This window comes from Canis lupus, chromosome 5 (assembly GCF_003254725.2).
Source record: "Canis lupus dingo isolate Sandy chromosome 5, ASM325472v2, whole genome shotgun sequence".
Lineage (NCBI taxonomy): Eukaryota > Metazoa > Chordata > Mammalia > Carnivora > Canidae > Canis > Canis lupus.
Genome location: NC_064247.1, coordinates 71399840 through 71423304, shown reverse-complemented (window position 1 = coordinate 71423304; position 23465 = coordinate 71399840). Strand labels below are relative to the sequence as shown.

At 39.1% G+C, this 23465-nt stretch overlaps 1 long non-coding RNA gene across 4 annotated transcripts in view; it reads right to left on the bottom strand.

The window, feature by feature from the left end:
* The window catches only part of LOC125755164 (uncharacterized), a 124728-nt gene that overhangs the window by 23450 nt on the left and 77813 nt on the right, over nt 1-23465 (bottom strand). For 2 of the 4 annotated variants that reach the window (XR_007410962.1, XR_007410963.1), the window contains exon 3: nt 15356-15496. The exons of the other annotated variants lie outside the window; for them this stretch is intronic. This is a non-coding gene — a long non-coding RNA (uncharacterized LOC125755164). The remainder of the gene's footprint in view (nt 1-15355; nt 15497-23465) is intronic. 4 annotated transcript variants of the gene reach the window in all.

Below are 23465 nucleotides of genomic sequence, written 5' to 3'. Positions count from 1 at the left end.
TGACAGTGTAAGTAAACTAGCAACCAACACCAATCAGGCTCTCAGTAAAGGGTAATGATTGTGATTAAGATGATGATGATGATGTTAATGATGAAGATGGTGGTAACTGGTGATCTAAATAGCCCAAAAAATTTTATGTTAAAACTCTGGCTAAAATAGCTCTCTGGATGAATTCTTCAAAACACATCTTTCTTCTTAAGAGAAAGGAACAAAGACCAAGTCTGCTTTCTCTAGTTTCCTCTGGATGCAAAGAGGTTCATCACAAAGAGCCTCATGCCTACTCCTTCCAGACGGGATGGAACTGCCCGACAGTGTCCAGATCTCACTGAAGAAGGTTCTGGTGTTGGAATGAAATAAATATGCATACCAGAGGGAATCCAAACTCCAATCGCTGGGCTTTTTAAAAGCTCGTATTTGTATATTTGATGTGCAACCTAATTAGACCAGAACATCTTTAATTAAGTGTGTCAGCCCCAGTGGAAGCCACAGAGTTCAATGCTAATAAAGCTGATAAAGGTTTTTGTTTCCCAGACTTCTTTTATTTAATGCCTCAACCATGTTAAGCCAATCTGTAACATATGGGCAGTTCTCCCACTATGGATTTATCATTTGGGTGTTTCTTTCTGTGAATTAATGCAATCAAACTCCTGCCAGTGTTAATTATTTTTCTCCAAGAAGCAAATCCCAGAATTTAGCAATAACCAGCTGCGATTTACTGCTGGCAGTGCAACAGAAATGATGGACTCGTGCTGTCTGCCACTGCCCCAGGCAGACGGAGAGAGGCTTCTGTGCTCTGGGGCTGACCTCAGCTTTCAGTGCTTCCAGACACACGCAGCATTCTTGGCATTTGCCAGCCTTACCACCCTTTCAGGTGCATAAATCTCAGGGTTTGCAATAATCTGTCATTCTAGAAGTTTGGCTGGTCACTAGGAGACTATCTACCCAGCAGACTCCCTCAGGTAGAATACACTGTCTGCCTGGACTCCTTTGTCAGGTCTTACCAATAGAACAAAACTCCTTAAGACAAAGTCCTAACCTCTGGGCCTTTCTAGTGCTCTTCCCTGTAACTGGAATGCTTTTCCCTACATTGGCCCATACTGGTTAATCATTCATCCTCCCAGGCGTGGCTTAAATGTCACTTCTCTTTGTCCACTCCATTTAACAGAGTTCTCAGCCACACTGAAACCCTTCCTTAGTTCCCTATTTCACTGAAGCCCTTAGCACGGATCAAAATTACCTTTCTTTATTCATTTGTTTACTTTATTATCATGTGCCCCCATCAGAGAATATTAGCTCCCTGAGATGGAGTCATACAGCCTTATTTAGTGCTACATCCCCAGCTCCCAGGACTTGTAGGGGACAAGAGTAAAGAGTAGGTGCTTGGTCAATAGCCACATCAAGAATGGATAAGATTTTAAAAAAAAAAAAAAAAAAAGAATGGATAAGATTTCGGGATGCCTAGGTGGTTTAGCAGTAGAGCACCTGCCTTCAGCTCAGGGCTTGATCCGGGGTCCTGGGATGGAGTCCCACATCAGGCTCCCTGAAGGGAGCCTGCTTCTCCTTCTGCCTATGTCTGTGCCTTTCTCTCTCTCTCTCTCTCTGTGTGTGTGTCTCTCATGAATAAATAAGTAAAGTCTTAAAAAAAAAAAAAAAGAATGATGAGATCTCAAAGGAATGGCTGTGTGTCTCTTCTCCCCAAGTCCTGCTCTGCATCAGAAATACTACAGGTTCCAAATAACTGCAGGGGTTCTTTTGATGACTGATTGAGAGAGTTACCCACAGCCAATAATAGGACAAATAAAAGTCAACAACAAGACAGAATACGTAGCCATACTAAGCTCAAAAGTGAAGTAGATCAGAATTTAAAATAAGCAAATTGGGATTTGAATTCTGGCTGTGTGGCCTCAAGCAAGTCATTTACCCTTTCTGAATTTCTGTTTCCTTATCCATAAGAATGAAAACAACCATCACCAAAAATGTGTGAGAGCATAATTGGTAAGTGATGTTGTTAAACAAATGTTCTTTGGATCCGAACTGGAGGAAAATCAACCTCAGGAGACAAAACGGTATTGTCCTTGAAGATATCCACATATAAAGGTAAATATATAAACACCCAGCTAAATGATTAAATTATGGTGGAGGCCCACAGGAATATAAACAGCCCAAGGACCAATTCTTTAACATGCTATGTCTTGCTGAAGATACTTCAACATAGCTGCATGTGTCATCATGTAAAGAAGTTCCTAGTTCTGGGATGCCTATTTAAAAAGGAAAAAGACTAGACTTCCTTCACATTTACCTTCATATCTCTTTTCACTCACTCCAGCACTCCTCAGTTTCCCAGAATGGCTTGGCTGTTCATGGACATTGGACATGAGATGCTGATAGAACAGTGGTGTAGATACCACAGGCCCTTTAGGGTAACCAGTGAGTCTGGCAAGCTGCAACCCAAAGACAGCACTTTCTTGCCTGGTGACAGGAAGCATTAAGGCTGCTAGGAAGCAGAAAACTCAAAGGAGAAGGGAAACTGTCATTCATTGAATATCTACTTGAGGTTTCCACTGAGCTGGGCACCTTACAAACATTATGTCTTATAAACTAACTGGAAGAAGAGAATAAAGAGGTAGAGAGTCAGAATAGCACAAAGAGCAAATTCCAAAGCCAATAATGTTTTCCATTTATCCATCTGTTCATCCTTTCAACATTTATTCAGCTCCCACTCTGTGCAAGACAGAGATTTGCCATCTGTTTTGTGAGCCGTCTAACACATAAAGAGGAAGGGTTATGCTCCTCTCCATGCATGTAGCTGGGGAAAAAAAGGTTCTAGAAAAATAGCCCTCTTAGGGAACTCAAGATCTCAAGTCTGCTTTCTATTAGCTGAGAGGCCCAGGAAGAGAGGAACTGACTCTCATACCATGATCCCAGGCTATCCTGCTCTCCTCACTCTGATCTCTCCATGAATGGAAATCTAGCCTTCCACCAAACAGTAAGCACTGAGAGGCAAAGTTCATGCTATTGGTAGCCCAGTGAGTCTTCAGAGCCTAGCACACCATCGTCCATGCCATTTGTGCTCACTAATATCTACTGAGTAAATCTTTTCACTAGGTTCTCGACATGATCATTCTTGTTTTTAAAGTAGTTCCATCTTCTTCCCATGTAGACAAATGTAGTCCACCATGACAGGTGGATCAGGCTCTGATCCACATTTCAGGCCACTGTACCCCTGCTTGAATCACCCCAGGGCCAAGTGCCAGACTACTAGACACTCCTATAGCCCAGAGCCCACTGGAATAAATCAAATGAGCCAATCCTAAGGCTCTTAACCCTGCCTCACATATCCCTTCCCTCAGTAACCACAACAAAGGTTCCTGCTTGCCTTTTCTTCCCACTCTCTCTGACTCCAGGCTGGCTTGGGTCTTCCCCGTACAGCCTTTGTGCATGTGTGCATACCTTTTGTTTCTAGGGATCTGTGAGTGTTTACTTCCCCCTCATGACAGTCAAGTCCAAGTCTGTGCATCTTACCACGTATGATTAAAACAACCCCAGGATCCCCTTAACACAGACACCTAAAAATATGGAGCAGAAGAAATATACAGAGGAGGTCCTCAGAACCATGGGTGTCTGATCAGGGTCTGCGATCCTCATTAATGAGGATGGTCTTTACCTCAGGAGCAGCAGAACGACATGGAAAGCTTTGAAATCAGAACTTTCTGGTTTGATTAGCATGATTAGATTGACATTATAGCAAATGTTTTCTGAGCTCATCAGAACTAGAAAATATCTATCTCAGCTTTCTGTCTCAGGAAAATAAGTTCCAAATATTTGGGGTCATAATGTTTTATATCATGAGCTTTGCTATGTTGAGAAAAGAGGGGCAGTGATATGCACATACAGCAGGGTTTAATCTAAGTCTCATAAAATTAAATTGTTACTCAGCAACTTGCCCTCCCTGAACAAAATCACTAATAATACTCATCAGAACTCATGAATAACATTCATCAGAACTCATGATGTAAACCTTTTTATAACATGCTCAGATACCAGCTCTGAAGGGCTTACAAGCATTACCATGATCTTTCCACAGGCTTCTGGGTTCCAAAGTGAGCCTGATATACAGCCACAAACTGCAAATACCCATCTCGAACCCCTGATTAGGTTGACCATTCACACTTACCCAAAACTGGGAAGAGAGCTGAATCCCCTCTTAAAGCAAGCAGACTTAGAGTAAATGAGAAAGATGAGTATGTTCTGATTTCCATATTATATGTCCAATGTAAGCAAAGCTGATTTTATGACCATTCTTTCTCCTAATATCTTCCTTTTACTCTCAGTTTTGAAATTCTTAAACTCAAAAAAGTGACATTTACTAAGCACTGACACCTATCAAAACCTAAAAGATCCTGAGTATCCAGAGTAATGTTGAAAAAGAAAACCAAAGCTGGTGGTATCACAATGCCTGACTTCAAGCTGTATTACAAAGCTGTAATCATCAAGACAGTATGGTACCGGCACAAAAACAGAAACATAGATCAATGGAATCGAATAGAAAACCCAGAAATGGACCCTCAACTCTACAGTCAACAAATCTTCAACAAATTAGGAAAGAATAACCAATGGAAAAAAAGACAGTCCCTTCAATAAATGGTGTTGGGAATTGGACAGCCACATGCAGGAAATTGAAACTGGACCACTTTCTTACATCATACACAAAAATAAACTCAAAATGGATGAAAGACCTAAATGTGAGACAGGAATCCATCAATATCCTAAAGGAGAACAGAGGAAGCAACCTCTTTGACCTTGGCCACAGCAACTTCTTGCTAGACACAACTCCAAAGGCAAGAGAAACAAATGCAAAATTTAACCATTAGGATTTCACCAGGATAAAAAGCTTGTACACAGCAAAAGAAATAATCAACCTAGCTAAAAGGCAACCTACAGAACGGGAGAAGATATTTACAAATGACATATTAGATAAAGGACTAGTATCCAAAATCTGTAAAGAACTTATCAAACTTGATACCCAAAACACAAAAACCCAATCAAGAAATGGGCAGTAGACAAAAAAAAGACATTTCTCCAAAGAAGGCATACAAATGGCTAACAGACATATGAAAAAAAAAAATGCTCAACATCACTTAGCATCAGGGAAATACAAAACAAAACTACAATGAGATACCACCACACACTGGTCAGAATGGCTAAAATTAACAACTCAGAAAACAACAGATGTTGGTGAGGATATGAAGAAAGGGGAACCATTCCTCTTACACTGATGAGGGGAATGCAAACTGGTATAGCCATTCTGGAAAACAGTGTCGAGGTTCCTCAAAAGTTAAAAATAGAACTACCCTAGGACCCAACAATTTTACTGCTAGGTATTTATCCAAAGGATAAAAAAAAAAGTGATAAAGGGGCACATGCACCCCAATGTTTATAGCAGCAATGTCCACAATAGTCAAAATATGGAGAGAGCCCAGATGTCCATCAACAAACAAATGGATAAAGAAGATGTAAGGTGAATGAAATCTTCCTACTTGCAACCACCTGGATGGAATTAGAGGGTATTATGCTAAGTGATATAAGTCAGTCAGAGAAAGACAGTGAAAGCCATATAATTTCACTCATATGTGAAATTTAAGAAACAAAACAGATAAACATAAGGGAAGGGAAGGAAAAATAAAGATAAAAACAGAGAGGGAGACAAAGCATAAAAGACTGTTAACTATAGGAAACAAACTGAGGATTGCTGGAGGGAAGGTGGGTGAAGGATGGGGTAAGTGGGTGATGGGCATTAAAAAGGCCACTTGAAAAAAAAAAAAAAGGCCACTTGATGGAATGAGCACTGAGTGTTGTAGGCAACTGATGAAATCCTAAAGTCTACTTCTGAAACTAGTAATATATTGTATGTTAACTAAATTGAATTCAAATTAAAAAATTTTAAAAACCCTTGGAGAACTTTAAGGTGGCAATAAAACACTAAATATTTTTAGAAATATATATTCATATATTAGATTATATACAGTATAAATATATGAGAGCTTCTGTTCTCAAAGCCATCTTGCATTCTAATGCAGAAGCAAGTCTGATAAATACAATTAGAGGAAGATTCTTAGAACAAGGAACAAACTTCTCTACGAAAACATCAGATATACCTGGCAGGGTGTGTGACTGGGGCACTGGACAAGGGGTCCATTTCTTTGAAAGCCTAAAGGAGCCTTTAGGACCAAAGTTGATTCATCCCCTTGATGCTGACCATAGATCCAAGGGCATGAGTAGGCCTAGAAAACATATCATCCTGGGGCAAGATTCACCCAAAAACCATAAATGTAGTCTGAGAGCAATGTTGAGGAAAGGAAGGTGAGAGAACAGCTACCTATGGCAACTTGCAGTTACTTGGGGACCCATTCTGGGACCCTGGAGAGAGATAAAGGTATTACAAAAAGCATCTAGTTAAACAAAAGAGTTAAGAAACTAAGGTTGCTGGGGTGTCTGGGTGGCTCAGTCAGTTAAGTGTCTGACTCTTGGTTTCCACTCAGGTCGTGATCTCAGGGTTGTGAGATCGAGCCCCACATCATGCCCAGCATGGAGCCTGCTTGAGATTCTTGCTCTTCTCACTCCTGTCTCTGCCCCTCCCTCTACCTCTCTCTCTCCCTCTTGATGAAAGGAAGGAAGGAAGGAAGGAAGGAAGGAAGGAAGGAAGGAAGGAAGGAAGGAAGGAGCTCAGAAAGCCAGTCATCCTGGCTTGAGGACTCTGAGGCGCCTCAGGAGCACAATTCTCAGTCGGGGTAGAACAGGCATGAGGGGAGAGCAGCTTTCACTATAAGCCAGGAGACTGGGAGAGAGGCATGCCTTATGGGGCTATTATGGAAATGTTCTTAGAAATAGCTTTATCCAGTTGAGTGTGGTTTGGGACCATCTTTCTAGAGACTTTAGTGTGTTTTTAGAAAATCGCATTTCCCAAACTATGTATTTCACTTGTATAAACAATAAAAATGGACAGAGGGAATCCAGAGACCTATCTTCATGTTCTTGCCCTGCCATGAATGGGCTCTATAATCATGGGTGGCTCAGGTTTCCTTTCTGAGCCTTTGCTTACTCATCTATTAAATGGAGAATATGGAATAAAAGGAATAATACTTCTATAATAATAGCATCTAATGAGCACCTTTTAGTGTCAAGCCCCATATAGGATATGGAGATGTACAGAGACAGAGAAAGATAAATACAGATATAGATGCTATCGTATATTCACATGACTATTCTCACATAGAATTTTTATGTGTATATTTAATATATTTACATCTATATTTAAATTATATTATACATATATACATAAATCCTATGATAACCTCATGAGGTATGAATGTGTCATTCTTATCAGAAGGATTAAGAACCTTTCTATAGATCACAAACCTGTAAGTGGTAATAGTGAAACTTTTTAAAGCAAAGGCATCCAAAGGCCATACCCTTGAACTTTCAACCACATAAGATTATCATGAGGGCCAGAAAATAAATAAAAGAACTGTGTATACGAAATCCTGATATACTCTAAAATTCTGGAATATTATTACGTTTTTTAAATAATAAAAAAATAAACAGGCCTTTCCTATTGCAATTTTATACAACACCCACTGCTTTTATTTCTTTCTTTTTTTTTTTCCTCCACTGCTTTTCTTCTAGCATCTTCCATTCTGCATTCTGGCAATATTCATCTAACGTTCAAAGTTTAAAAAGAAAGATGCATCCACTTCTCAAATGCATTTGTGATTATTTTTCTATTATTCCATACACTGTGTTCTCATAAAGCCATCTCCAATACATCTTCTCTTGGTATCTGTGTCCTGGTTTATCTTCTCCTCACACCCTGTCTGCTCTGAGCCTTATAATGAAACCAAAGGTTAAATGTTTGTAGACTCACTCAACACCCACAACATTAAAACAATTGGATGGGAAATAATCTCATCTCAACATGCTGGGGGAGATGTGCTAGACACCCATTAGAGTTAATGGAAGTTACTGCCAAAAATCAAGGTGAAGGCTCTGCTCCCAAGGGCACAATGGCAAAGAGAAGAACAGGGGAAATTTAAATTGGAAAAACTCCACAGCTACATAAAGGACTCTAGGAATCTGAGTACTAGACTTTGTGAAAATCACCTACCTCTGAGAACTAGTTTCTAGCCTCGGTCTCAGACTAGCTCTTTCACTTAGTAGCTGTGAAATCTTGAGAAAAAAGTATTAACCTCAATTGGATCTTAGTTTATTCATCATTAGAAAGGGCATAACAGAGGTATATATATCTAAGCTCTTTATGATAGATTACATGGGAGGCTAAACGATATTACACATGCAGAATACACAGCACAAAGGAAATACTAAATAAGCTAGAGCTATCATTACTATCCTCATTATCATCACCATCAGAACTAATAGCAACTTTATGACTTTCACAGAAGAGAGAATGTCTTAGATACTAACCTTTTTCTCCAGTCAAATGGCTTCCAAGAGCATTATCATCACAAATTGCTAAGACCACCATGGCTACCCCTAAATCAGATCCATACGTAGTCACAGAGTGATTACTTTGTTTTCTTACACCCCAGGTCAGTTCATTCCCCTGAGGGCTCTGAAACACACACATTATCCCTACTTTACAGTTGGCAGAAATTGAGGCTCAGAGAGAGTGAGCTGTATTAAATAGGACATCATGTGTCATATCTGATAAACATGGGTCAAGGTTTTTACAAACCTTTACAAGGGCAAATCTGTGACCACATACTCATATCTTCCCAGCCCTTCTCTCTTTTGTCCCTGCACCATTACCACCATTTCCACATTCAGTCACAAGTAGTGCAGATCATAAGAAGAAGGTCACAAACCTGCAAATGTGGATTTTACACCCAGTCCATTCAGAGGGTATTTGTCCTTTGGACTTTCATATGGGATATTGAGGGCCCTTAACAACTGCCAACCAATCAGCATTTGAGACCCCTGAATGGATCAATGCTTCCTGAGTAGCATCAAGCATGTTCCTCTGAACCACTAGTACAGCGTCAACACATAAGGTCCAAATAGCAAACACAGGAAAGGAAATAACTTTCAAGTCTTTTTGAAGATATCCCAATCATAACAGGAAAATATAAGCTACTCTAAAACTACAAAGGGCTCCCAGAAATATCTAAAAATAGGAAGGTGGCTTTGAAAGCATAGAAGGGGAACGTGGGGGAAAACACATAGGTACACTGAGCATTGAAATGCCCACAGACCTCAGACTCTACCTTTTAGTCTGGATCCCTAAAAATCCTTGCCTAATTCATTTAAATATCTCCTTTTTAAACTTTCTTAGGAAAAAGCACTCAAAACTTGAAGTCCAACCCTCCCTCTCTTTATAAAGGACTTGGGATTTTGTCATCTTGGTCCCTTTGATGGTCTCCTACACGAATTCTTCATTAGGGAAGAATTCCTCATCTCTGGAGAGGCAGATGTAAGACAGAAGCAGATAGTAAGCCCTGGAGTTTAAAATAAAAAGGAGAAAAATGTCCGAACAATAACAACAAAACTCAGCAGCCCCAGGCCTGTGGACAAATCAAAGAATGGACACACATCATTTGGACAGAAGAGCCTACCATCAGCAGTCCAAGCCAGCTTCCTTCCCTTCTGTGCTACCTGATTCCCTCTCTCACCATCAGTGTTCATGGGCAGGTTGCCTTTGGTTTGACATGTCATCCAAAACACAAAACATTTCACTTGAGTTGAACACAGGTAAACAGAAACCTCAGTTATAAATGAAGAGCCTGGTGAACATCTAAAATGAGATCTATGACTCTTCAGGTCAGAAACATTCTCTTGCCAAGTCAGTTTGAGTCTCAGATTTCAATTCTATTTTTTTGAGCAAAGTCCCATTCATACATTACTTCACTTACCCCTCATGACAACACTTTGGGGTGGGTATCATCATTCCCAGTGCACAGATGAGGAACCTGAGGCAGGAGAAACTAAATTAAAATGCTCAAGGCCAGAAAACGCTTAAATAGTAGAGTTGGGATTCAACTACAAGTCCCCTAATTTCAAATCCAAGGCTCTTTGTACTACACCACCATATTCTCCTCACACCATACTTTTCTGCCAGACATGTCCGATACCAATATTAGGACAAGTTGTCATTTTTCTGAGGTTTGTGGTTGGCTCCACTTTGCTTTCTCTAAGCCACTCTTTCTTCTCCACTTCTATCCCCAGAAACAGTCCCCCTAAAAAATGAAGGAAACCTCCCCTTAAATTCTCCAGTGGGAAGGAAAAAAAATGGTTTTCCATTCCTTTCTTGGATTTATAGAGAACAGTGGAGACACAGCCCAGCCTCGGCTTTCTGCCGCTATTGTCCTCTGTATGTTTTATTCTTTCACATACACCTCAATTTGCCCTGGAAAGAAACAGATATCTGATATGACAAGTGTATGGGTTTTTTTTCCTGGAGATCTGACTGTTCATTTTTCCCTTGGAAGGGCCAGAGTGTCTTTCAAAAGTTTCAGCCCTGGGTTTTTGAGAAACTTATCCGTGTGGCATGTCTGTCACTTTTCACAGTCCTCAAGTGAATCTTGGCAATTTTCACATAATGGCATTTGTTGACAGGTTGTTAGGGCTGACAGTGAATATGTTTGAAAAACTGTCAAGCTGGTGAAAAAAAATTAAAGAGAGGGCCTCCTTACATTTGAAACAGCATGTTAAACTGTAAGTACGTCCTCAAAATGCAGAGACCTCCACTTCTCATCAAGTTACATGCTCAACAGTGACAGCCTGAGAACGTAGAATCCCTAAAAATTAGTGTCATCTTGTCACTTCAAAGGTCATATGGCACATTACCACTAAACTCTATTTATCTGCATAAAATTGAGTTTGCCTTTAATGCTCAATAACAGGTGAATAGAGAGAGGAGCCTTTGCAAATGTAGTCAGTATGATGCAATGTATTTAATTGGGCAAGTAGAACTGCCCAAGGAGTTGGCAGGGAGCCCTAAAATGAGGCACTGCAACTCAGTCAGGCACTTGGGCCACTGTTGTGGTTTATCTTTAATCAATAGACTTTCAAGGAATGAGTTAGCTGATGAGCAGTGACTGTGACAATGAATGGACAGAGTGGCAATGTCAGTTACCCACTAGTCTGACAAAAGAAAACCCACCATGTCCCAAAGGGTTACAATTACTGGGCATATTAGAGGTCACAGAGAATGACCAAGGACCAAATACATGACATTTTCTTATGGCCACTGAGATGTGGTAATGACCAAATCTGATTGCCAAACGCTCATGGCAGGGTGTGAGGGGATCATCACGTGCAGTCCTGGCCTAGACACCATGTAAGAATATGTGCTTACCCTAGGAAGCCTGCAACCTGGCCAGGAACCCAGGACAAGCACCTGTATCCTGAAATCAGAGTATGACAAACAATGAAACTTCCAGAAATTAAGAGAAGTAATGATGTAGATGTCATTGAGGCCTCCTCTTGGCTTATTCAACTTTTGCTTGCTGAGATCTCTTCATCACCACTAGATTTAACCCTGACTTTCTGCAGAGATGATCCTAGCATCAGTTTCATCAATTCTTTGAGTATGAAATTCATTGTACTCATTTTCTTGGTGATTGTCAACTATAGCCATCAAACAGGTATATCTAAAAATCAGCTATTCCTGAATTACTTTAATAATTGTATGTCCAGGGACTCCTGGGTGGCTCAGTGGTAGAGCTCAGGGTGTGATCCTCCCACTCAGGATGTGATCCTGGGATCCCGGGACTGAGTCCTGCATCAGGCTCCCCACAGGGAGCCCGCTTTTCTCTCTGCCTGTGTCTCTCCCTCTCTCTGTGTGTCTCTCATGAATAAATAAATAAAATCTTTAAAAAGTAGAGTTGTATGTCCAACTTACTTAAGCTCCCTGAGACTCAGTTTACCCATCTGGAGTATAGACCAATGCTATCTAGATGGACTAATGCTATTTGAGATGACATTTGTATAAGCATCATACCAAGTCAGATACATACTAGGTGCCCAAACATTTTCGCATAGAAGACATGGGTCCCTGAGGGAATGGAAGAGATTGAGGTCATAGAAATTTCTACCAACTTTGCTTAGTGTTTCAGATGGCTTTCTTTTCTTTTTCTCTAAAGCTAACCAATCTTCTTCTTAAAAACAGGATCTCTCTCTAGCCATCAGTTTAGTTTCTACAAGGACCTACAGATAAACTTGTGTCCAAGCACGCAGTGAACAACCTCTTGTATTCTTCGCTTCTGATTAGGAGCATTTCCACCAGGGCCTCCCTCCACTGGCTTACATCTAAACAACATCCTGGACTTTGCAAGCTCTGCAAGATGTAGAGTTTAATCAACCAAGAACTCTGAGGGGCTGGCAGAGCAGCGCGCCTGAGGGGCAGGGCTGCTGTCTCCTCCCTGCCGAAGGAAGAGTTTGGTGTACAGGGGAGTCAAGTCTGATTTTACAGTGCTGTCTCTGAGATTACTCAGGGGGGTGGGCAAAAAGCTGACAACAGAGGGAGTCTGGAGCATTGGGATTTGCCTTCACAGCACGAGGCTCCGGCTGGAGCAGGGGACACAAAAATAAGAGAAAAAGCAAACACCTCTAAAGACTGCTAATAATGATAAAGAGGAATGAAATTTTTATTAACTACAAAAATACACAGAAAAGGACACAAGTCACAAATGTGTCTCAAAGAATTTTTATAAAGTGCCTGCACTCTTGTTATCAGATCAAGAAATGATCAACAACATGTAGAATGTGACCAGCCTCCTGGGACTTCTTGTCACCCCTTAGCCATCAGCCACTTCCTCCTCACTTCTAACACATGGACTCTGCTTGCTTGCTTTTGAACTTCACACAAATGGTATCACACCATATGTATTCTTTTACATCTGGCTTCTATCACTTACTGTTACCTTTGTGAGATTCATCCAAATTGCTACATTCAGCTATAATTGATTTTTTTCATTGCTGGATCGACTCTTGACAGACATTTGAGTGGTTTGGGGGTTTTGACAAATGTGAATATTGTTTCTGTGATCATTCCTGTACATGTCCTTTGGGCCACATATGTATGCACTTCTGTGGGGTATACACCCGGGATGGAATTACTGGTTATGGGGTCTGCAGATGTTTAGCTTTAATGGATAGTGCCAAACAGGTTTCCAAAGTGGCTGTGCCAAATTACACTCCCACCAGGCTTCTCCACACCCTCCCCAGCACATGGTGTTGTCCAACAAAATCTGCTGGTCGTTCTCATAGGTATGAAGAATAGCTACTTCTTATTGAGGTCTATCACATACCAACTCAGAATTAAGAAATTCACATATTTTATAGGCCTGAATCTTTCAGGAGCAATATCCCCAGAGTTTCTGATTAAGAAATTCATATTCAAAGAAATTAAGCAATTTGTCTAAAGTCACCTATTTCCTCTATGGGAACTGGGAAGGATACAATCCCAACCCTGTATGACCTCAAGGTCTATACTACTTCCCTGATGCTATGCTCTTCTCAACTGACTTAATTAAAGCTTTCTTTTCCTGTAAAGATTTCAAAACTTTCAACCATAATGATGTATCTCAGTCAGTTTGAGTTGCCATAATGAATTACCACTAATGGGGTGGCTTAGATAACAGATATTTATTTTTCACAGTTCTGGAGGTGGGGCCATCCAAGATCAAAATGCCAGCCTGTTGTTTGAGGGTCTACTTTATAGTTTGCAGATGCCTGTCTTCTGATTGTATCTTCACATGAGAGAGTGCAAAAGAGGAGAAAGTGTCCCTTTCTATCAGGGCACTAATCCCATTATGAGGGTTCCCCTTCCATCTCCAAGTACCATCACATCAGGGCTTAGGGTTGTGAATTTTGAGGGGACATAGACAGTCAGTCAATAGCACAGTATAACTAACCAAGCTACAAACTATTCCTATAAGTAGACAATCCAAAACTAGGCCACTAAAAGGGTAAAAATCATAGGAAAAAGCGGTCCACAATGTATGCAAATGTGAACATGTTAATGGTTGGAAACGTCAACACCGTATCTCAATGAGATAAGCTGTCTCTAAACCTTCTAAACTAGCTGGCCCTGCATTTTTGTATTTCTTTAACCACAAATACAGAGCAGGACATGCAAGGACTGTAAGATGGTTTTCTGGAATGGAGAAGAGACGTGGTTGAGAGAGGCAAAGAAAGGCTTTATCTTGTTTCAGTCCCCTGACCTTGGCCCCACTGAGGTGCTATGGATGATTTAAATGGGACATTTATTAACCTAGCCAGCCTCTCTTCACATTCCCCAGAACATATATCTCAAGACACAAATTAACCATATAACCTTAGCCCCCTCTTTAGTATTCCAGACTCCATCACTATCTTCAGCTCAAGTCTGAGCCTCTCCCCATTTTCTGACATAGGGGCCCCAAAGAAAACCAAAGAATACTTATATTTGGCTTTTCTTTCTCTTTGTATCAAGGCTGTTTAGTAAAGTTTTCTTCTGTAGCTCTACTGTCTATTATACCTCTCTTTTCTTTCTTCATTCTCAACCTGCCCTTTTAGTCCAAAATCCCATCATGTAAGGGAGTCATAGATCTGTGAAACATGTTTCTAATGTAGCTCATGCTATTCTGAAAGCCCCTGAAAATCAAGTTTCTATTGAAGATCTTAGAGTTGGGTGTGAAGGTGAACTAGAATTTAATAAATAATTTATAGTATCACCCTTAGAAGCATACATACACAGAAGCATGCATAGAAGCACCTATGTCTTTGAAAAGAAAGTTAGAATAAAATCAAAGGAATATTGTAAAGGGGTACCTGGGTGGCTCAGTGGTTGAATGTCTGCCTTTGGCTCAGGTAGTGATCCTGGGGTCTTGGGATCGAGTTCTGCATCAGGATCCCCACAGGGAGCCTGCATCTCCCTCTGCCTATCTCTCTCTCTCTCTCTCTCATGAATAAATAAATAAATAAATTTTTAAAGAATACTGTAAGGATTAATAATAAAGAGTAATTTGGTGTATTTTAAGGATCAAAATATGAAATGAGTCAAAAGAACAAGGTTAGTACCTATGGATTAAAAAATAGCAGAAATATAAGGAATTTGTAACTTATCTCTTTCCCACAGTTGCTGAGATCATTTAGTTTCTGAGTTTACCAACTTCAGATGTCACATAATACACCAAGAGTAAAACAAGACCTACTCAGTCTTCCCCACTGAATTCCAACCAAGGATTTGCATCTAAGGTGTGACCCTGGGCAAGTAACAGGGTGTTACCCTGTTACAATAATTGTAAACCCTTAGGGATCTTTTATGAACTAAATTCAATATTACATACTAAGCACTTACAAGGCCCCTGGGCACTGAGTAAGTCCTCAATAGCCATCAGCCATCATGGGGTGATAATGATCATTGAGATCATTTTGATGATGATGATGATGTCTCCATGCTAGGAAACAGGAAGTCAACAAAGTGGAGATGACACCAATCCTGAAAGCAGAAAGAAAATGCATGCAAAATTCTCTTCTCACTCTTTGTGTTAATCGTCAAGTTTCCTTATGTGCTAAAAACACAAGAACTTGGTGTTAGTTGTTTAGATAGGTACAAGTAAGTAAAGTAGAATTTGAATGTATATACAGGGCAAGACTTGAAAATGTTAAATCAACTAACAATGAAAGGTTTGATTAAAACAACTGAGAGACAACTAAGTGAGGCTGTCGGATGACAACCTTACAGAGAGGAAAAGGGTTCCCCAGTAGCTGTCCTTCACACAATAGGCTGCTCCAAGCTGCTAAGTAAGGCATCGTAACTGTTTGGTTGCAGCTTTGCAAGGCCACTCTCAGCCTCTCAGATCATCCTGAAAGAAGAGATAGGAAGAGTGTCTGCCAGCCTACCCTCCCTTGCAATGGGGCACTTGGGTGGTAGGCAGCTTTCCTAACCAGGAAAAGCCTAAAGCACCCAAGCCCTACACTAGATTCCCTCTACCCAAATTCTGTAATCTGTGAGCAGATCGCCAAAGAATTCATGCCATTTAGCAGTTTGTCTACCACCTTAGTTCAGTTCAAGATACCAGATCTAAGAGTTGATGTTCCTTCTAAGTTTGTAGACTCTGTTTAAATATGAATGAATAACCTGAGACAAACTTTCAAGCAGAATGTCATTCATCAGGGACATATTCACTTTCTTTCTTCCTGTCTTCCTGGAGCCCAGGTGCTTGTGTACCAACCTTTAGCTGCTGATGAACCTCAAATCTGATGGCCCTATTCATCTGATGCTTCTTCTTGTCTGAGGACCTTTTACAAAAATAGTGACCCTTTGACAAAATACCCAGTGACCATTCTTCAGATTCATTATGCCCTTCTAACACTAACTCTTTTCATGACAGTCCTTTTATGTCAGCAAGCAATGTCAATGAGACATCTCTTTGACTAACATCATAGACGATTTCACTGTTTCCAGGGTATCTACATTCTAAACAGATATATGTTAAGCCAACTAAATCGCTCTTTCTGGAAAGAGAGGCAACATGACTACAGCAATTCCAGGCTCCAGAGAGGGATCACATGTACGGTAGAAGCACTGTTCCAGCACGTCAGATCACACACAGACTCCATCTCTTAGGGGTGCACTGAGGATTTAGGTAGGTCATTGTGGCTGATTTCCTAGTTTCCTATTATAGTAGAGTACAAGTCTCAAAAGGGATCTTGTGGAAATGGAAAGAAGGGCAGTACTTATAGAATGCCTGCATGGTGCTAACCATGTATTAGATGTTATGAGAGCACAAAGGAAGAGAGTCTCTGTTCTGGAACTCATTAGGTTGACCTTTCCATCATTCCTTTTACAAGGCTGGGAAGTCCATTTCTATAATCTCCTTCCCCCTATGGATTCACATGAGACTCTGCCAATGACAGTAATTTGCATGATATTTGGAAGGTGGCAGAGAAGTAGATGCCATTGTTTTAAGAATACTCTGGCAACCAGAAGTGGCAGCTTTACAGACCTCTCTGTGAGCTCCCATTGTGTAGGATGGTGCTTTATGCAGTGGCTCCTCATCCCCAGGGGCTGCCCCACTGCCCCATTGTGTAAAGCCTCGGTCATTAGTGACTGTGACTCTGATGTTCTGGCTTCCAAACCATCAAAACTTGACTTCTCCCACATTCATGGAAGCCAGGTTCATATAGTATACTTCTTTTTCCCATAATATATGTGGTGGTTCTGTTTTCCTGACTAATCCCAGACTAATACTATAGCTTTTCTTTTTTTTTTTCTCATTTTTTTTTAAAAGATGTATTTATTTATTCATGAGAGACACAGACTGAGAGAGAGAGGAAGAGACACAGGCAGAGAGAAAGCAGGCTCCTCACAGGGAGCCCGATGTAGGACTCTATCCCTAACCCTGGGATCACAACCTGAGCTGAAGGCAGGCGCCCAACCGCTGAGCCACCCAGGCTTCCTTTTTTTTTTTTTTTTTTTCCATTTTATGAAAAATTAAACATGGCAGTATTTGCTAACTCCTCCTAGTGAGAGAAAAAGTTTAATTCTCCTCATTTTGAATCTGGTCTGCTCTTAGTGGCAGCAGATTCAGCTATATCCAGCAGAAACAGCAGAGATTCAACAAGACAAACTAGTACATATGAGTCACATGTACTCAAAGGCTAAGTGCTTACCTGAATATGGAGCCTATTTACCATGTATGAATTATTGTTTACACAAGAAGAAGCCCATGTAAACTAAGCATACAGTTTATTTTTTTAAGATTTATTTATTTGAGAGAGACGGATAGTGAGAGAGAGCAAAAGAGGGGTGGGGAGAGGGAGAAATAGGCTCCCTGATGAGCAGGGAGCCTGACACAGGGCTTGATCCCAGGATTCTGGGATCACGACCTGAATTGAAGGTGGACACTTAACCAACTGAGCCTCCCTGATGCCCCCTAAGCATACATTTTAGAGACTTATCTGTCATTATTATATATCCCAATATACAATGTACATCTGCCCCATAGACTAATAATTAACCCTAGAATAGAAGTGAATTGATACGTTTACTATGAATGCACTGACTCTATCAGAAACAGATTAGAACTTGGGGAAGGCTATGTGTTCTCAATCTATGGATTTCACTAAACCATGAAGAAGATATACTAAAGCAACCTTATGGCCTGATTTCAGGACTGTGGTAGGTTTATCATTCTAAGCAAGGTGCTTAGAAAGGAAATGTTATACAGCTCTTGAGCCTGCTGTGAGACCCTTGATCGCTCCAAAATCCTAGGTAGATAGCAAGAATTAAGTGTGTCAAGAAAATGATTTCCAAGGCTCTTCTATGGGGGTCAGAAATTTAAAAAAAAAAAAAAATGCTTCCTAAAAAAAAAAAAAAAAAAGGGAAGATAGCCACTAGGATGTGACCAGAATTTCTGAGTGATTATTACTCCTACAGCCCTAAAGTTTGAAAATGAAACTGTATTTGGAGACAGAAAATAGGAAAGACTATTTACCTCTCATGGAATCTAGGAGGTTTATAAAACAGAAGAGCCGTATTATACAACTTCAGTCGGCCCTATTGACTTTGTATTCCATGCAGACAGTAATCTCTGTAGGAAAACTCCAGGGAAATAGCAGTACTATTGTTTGTAGTTGATTCTATGACTTCAAAAAAAAATTGAATCCAGATCAGTAAGATGAGGCAAGAGTAGCAGATACATGAAAGAATGCTTGGGAAAAAAAGATTTTTAAAAAAAACTGCATACTCTAAATCTGTAATTTCACTCCTGGTAATACGTCTTTAAGCAAACAAGGAGGACAAGAATACACATGTACACACACAAACATGTTTAGTGCAGCATTATTTACTAATTAATTAATTGTAAGGAGTTAAATGGTGAAAAGGAGTAAGAGATTATGAGCTTAGAGGTGCCTGGGTGGCTCAGTCAGTTAAGGGTCTGACTCTTGATTTAAGCTCAGGTCATGACTGGCTCAGGTAGAGAGATCAAACCCAATGTCAGGCTCTATGCTCAGCAGGGAGTCTGCTTGAGATTCTCTCTCTCCCTCTCCCCTTCCCCCTCCATACACTCTCTCTCTAAAATAAATAAATAAATTTTTTTTTAAAAAAGATTATGAGCTTATAAAACACTGATAGAAGATAATGTAAAATAATTTTAAAAGAAATTAAACAAGAAATAATGTCTATAAAATATCTAAATATTTTTAAAAATATACAACATGCTTCTAAATAATCCATACTTCAAAGAAAGAAAGATATTAGGGAAATGAGAAAATATTTCTACCTGAATGATAATGAAAAACACAATGTATCAAAATGTGCATGTTGTACCTAAAGCAGTGTTTAGAGGGAAATTTATAGCTTTAAAAGCTTATATTAAAAAAATAAAGTGGTCTAAAATCAATGACCCATTGCTAGAAAGACAGTAGAAAAGAAGAGCAAATTTAAATAAGGTAACTAAAAGGAAGAAATAATAAAGACAGGCAATCAGTAAAATAAAAATCAATAATGAAAAATCAACAAAGGAAAAAGCTAAGTCTTCTAAAAGACCAATAAAATTGAGCATTACTAGCAAATCTGATCAAAAAAAGATAACTATAAATTACCAATATCAATAATGAAAAAGAAGATATATCTACAGACATTATAATGATAGTAAGGGACTATTATGAACAAACATATAGGATATATTTAACAACATAGATGAAGTGGATGAATTCCTTGAAAGACACAAATTACTGGAACTTCACAGAAAGTAACAGAACACCTGAGTAGTGCTGTATCTGTTGAAAAAATGAATTCATAATTAAAAACATTTCCACAAAGAAAATTTCAGGCCTTCATGAATTCAATAATGAACCAGTCTTACATAAACTCTTTCAGGAAATACAGGAGGGGAGATACTTCCCAACTCATTTTATGAGGCCAATATAATCCTGACACAAAAAACAGAAAAAGGCAAAAAGGAAAAAGAAAGAAAATTTCAGGCCAATGTCCCTTTTTAACAAGACAGAAAAACCCTAGTCAAAATATTTACAAAACAAATCCTAAGTACCCTATTAAAAGGTAATATATTATGATCAAATAGTCTCTATCATAAATATGTAAGATTGGTTTAATATTAGAAAGTCAATGAGAGCAGGCCTGGTGGCTCAGCGGTTTAGCGCCGCCTTTAGCCCAGGGTGTGGTGCTGGAGACCGGGAATTGAGTCCCGCGTCGGGCTCCCTGCATGGAGCCTGCTTCTCCCTCTGCCTGTGTCTCTGCCTCTCTCTCAATCTGTGTCCCTTATGAATAAATAAATAAAATTTAAAAAAGGAGAAAAGAAAGTCAATGAATGTAACTGACCATACCATCAGTATAAAGGAAAATTCATGCTATGGTGACTTAACACAATAGATTCAAAAAAGAATGTGACAAAGTTCAACACCCATTCACTATTTTATTTTATTTTATTTTATTTTATTTTATTTTATTTTATTTTTTAAAGATTTTATTTATTTATTCGTGAGAGACAGAGAGAGAGAGAGAGAGAGAGAGGCAGAGACACAGGCAGAGGGAGAAGCAGGCTCCATGCAGGGAGCCTGACGTGAGACTGGATCCCAGGTCTCCAGGATCAGGCCCTGGGCTGAAGGTGGCACTAAACCGCTGAGCCACCTGGGCTGCCACCATTCACAATTTTAAAAAACAAAACTCAGTAACTGGGAACAAAGAAAAATCAATCCTTCAACTTGATTAAAAAGCATCTATCAAAAAAATAAAACTTACAAATGGCATCACATGTAATAGTGAAAAAGTGGCATTTTCCCCTAGGAGAGGACTAGGAAAGGATTTCTGCTCTCACTTCTTCTATTTAATGGGAAATCCTAGACAGAGCAATAATGTAGGAATAATAAAAGGTATACAAAATGAAAGAAAGAAGTAAAAATGTCTTTACTTTCAGATTACAATAATTATATATAGAAAATCTTAAGTAATCTAGTTCTTAAGTTTTAGAACTAGTAAATGTACAAAAGTCCATTCCAATGTACTAGAAATGAACAATTACAAAATAAAATTCTAAAAGTATACCATTTACAACAGCAAAAAAAATACTTAAGTGTAAATTTACAACACAGATGAAATAGAGACAACATGCAAGACTCATGAAGACTCTCATCCTTAAAAACTATAAAACTCCTAAAGAAACTAAGAAACTCCCTAATAAATGGTGATAGATGATGCTCATGTATTTGAAGATTCAGTACTTTGAGATACCAATTCTCTTCCAAACTGACCTGTATTTTTCTTTTTTTTTAATTGAAGTTCAATTTGCCAACATATAGTATAACACCCAGGGCCCGTCCCATCAACTGCCCTCCTCAGTGCCTGTCACCCTATTACTCCATCCCCTTACCCACCTCCCCTTCCACAACCCTTTGTTCGTTTTCCAGAGTTAGGAGTCTCTCATGGTTTGTCTCCCACTCTAATTTTTCCCATTTTCCCTTCTTTCCCTTATAATCACTTTCACTATTTCTTATATTCCCCGTATGAATGAAACCATATGATGATTGTCCTTATCCACGTCGAAGCAAATGGTGGGTATTCATCCTTTCTAATAGCTGGGTAATATTCCATTGTGTATATATACTACATCTTCTTTTTCCATTCATCTGCCGAAGGACATCTTGGCTCCTTCCACAGTTTGACTATTGTGGACGTTGCTGCTATAAACACTAGGGGTGCAGGTGTCCCGGTGTTTCACTACATCTGTATCTTTGGGGTATAAATCTAACATAGCACTAATCAAAATCCCAGAAGGTGGGTTTTGTTTTGTTTTGTTTTGTTTTTTAGAAACTTACAACCTAATTCTGAAATTTACATGGAAATGCAAAGGACATAGATCTGTGCAGTACTGATACAAAATGCACAAATAGATCAATGAAGAAAGTCCAGACATAGACCTATACATGGTAGTAGGATTTTTTTTTATAAAGTTACCAAAGCAATTCAAGGGAGAAAGGAGGCCTTTCAACAAATGGAGCTAAAACAATGTAATGTCCATACGGTAAAAAATGAACCTCAACCTTTACTTCAATCCAAATATAAATATCAATTTAAGATGACCTACAGACCTAACTGTAAAAACCAAACTACAAAACTACTAGGAGATGACACAGGGAAGTACCTTCATAGCCTTGGAGTAGATTGAACAATGAAAATTACAATTATAAAGAGGAAAAGAATAAGTTAGATTTAAAATGAAAAACCATTGAAAAATATATGCAACAATTTATATATCAATAATACCTCAATATGGAGGTTTACAAAAAAAAGAAGGAGGAGGAGGAGGGGAGGAGGAAGAGGAAATGTAAAGATAAACCACAGACTGAAAGAAAACATTTGCAAAATATTTATCTGATAGCCGACTTAGATCCAGAATATATAAAAAACACTTACAAATAAATAAAATACACATAACCAGCACAATTTTAGAAAATAGAAGGTTGGCAAAAGACTTGAGTAGACACTTATGAAGGAAGACATTTGAATACTCAATAAATACATAGGAAAAGTACCCAGCATCATTAGTCATTAGGGAAATACAAATTAAAATAAAAACTAAACACAAATTAAAACAAACACAACTACTAGAATGGCTCAGGTTAAAAAGTTTGACAGCTACAGATTTTGGCAATTATAAGGCAACCATAACTTTCACATACCACTGGTGAGAACATAAAATGGAACAACCACTTTGGTTAACAGTTTGGCAGTTCCTTATGTTAAACATACACCTACCTGTGACCAAGAAATCCCAATCCTAGCTATTTACCCAAGAGAAATGAAAACAAACATTTGTACAAAGACCTGCAAAACAATGCTCATAGCAACTTTATCCATAATTGCCCATAACTGGAAAAAAATACAAATATCCATTAGCAGATGAATTAATTAAATGGCAGTATATCCATGCAATGTGATGCTCTCAGCAATAAAAAGAAATGATTTATTTATATACAGGCCAACCTGGAAGACTAAAAAACAATACACTGAATGAAAGAAGCCATAAGTTCAAGAATGTATGCCATAAAGCTGCATTAATAGGAAGTCCGAGAACAAGAGAAAAACTAACCTAAGATGAAGAAATCAGAAGAGTGTTGCCTGTTGGTGATGAGCATTAGCTAGAAAGGGCACGAGGGAACTTTCTGCAGTGCTGTTAATGTTTTACATCTCAATTGGGATGACAATTATACAGGTGCATGCTTTTGTTGAAACCCACTGACTATAACTCACCTAAAATATATGCTAATATATATAAATTACCACTAGACTTTTTCACAAAGGTCAGATAGTGAGTGCCCCAACATCGAAAGCTTCATAGGAATAGACATCAAGTGTGTGCAATAGCCTTTATTTGCATAATGGAAAGAGTATGAGCCTCAATTTTCCCACTTGGAAAATAGTAATTCGTGTATTAAAAGTT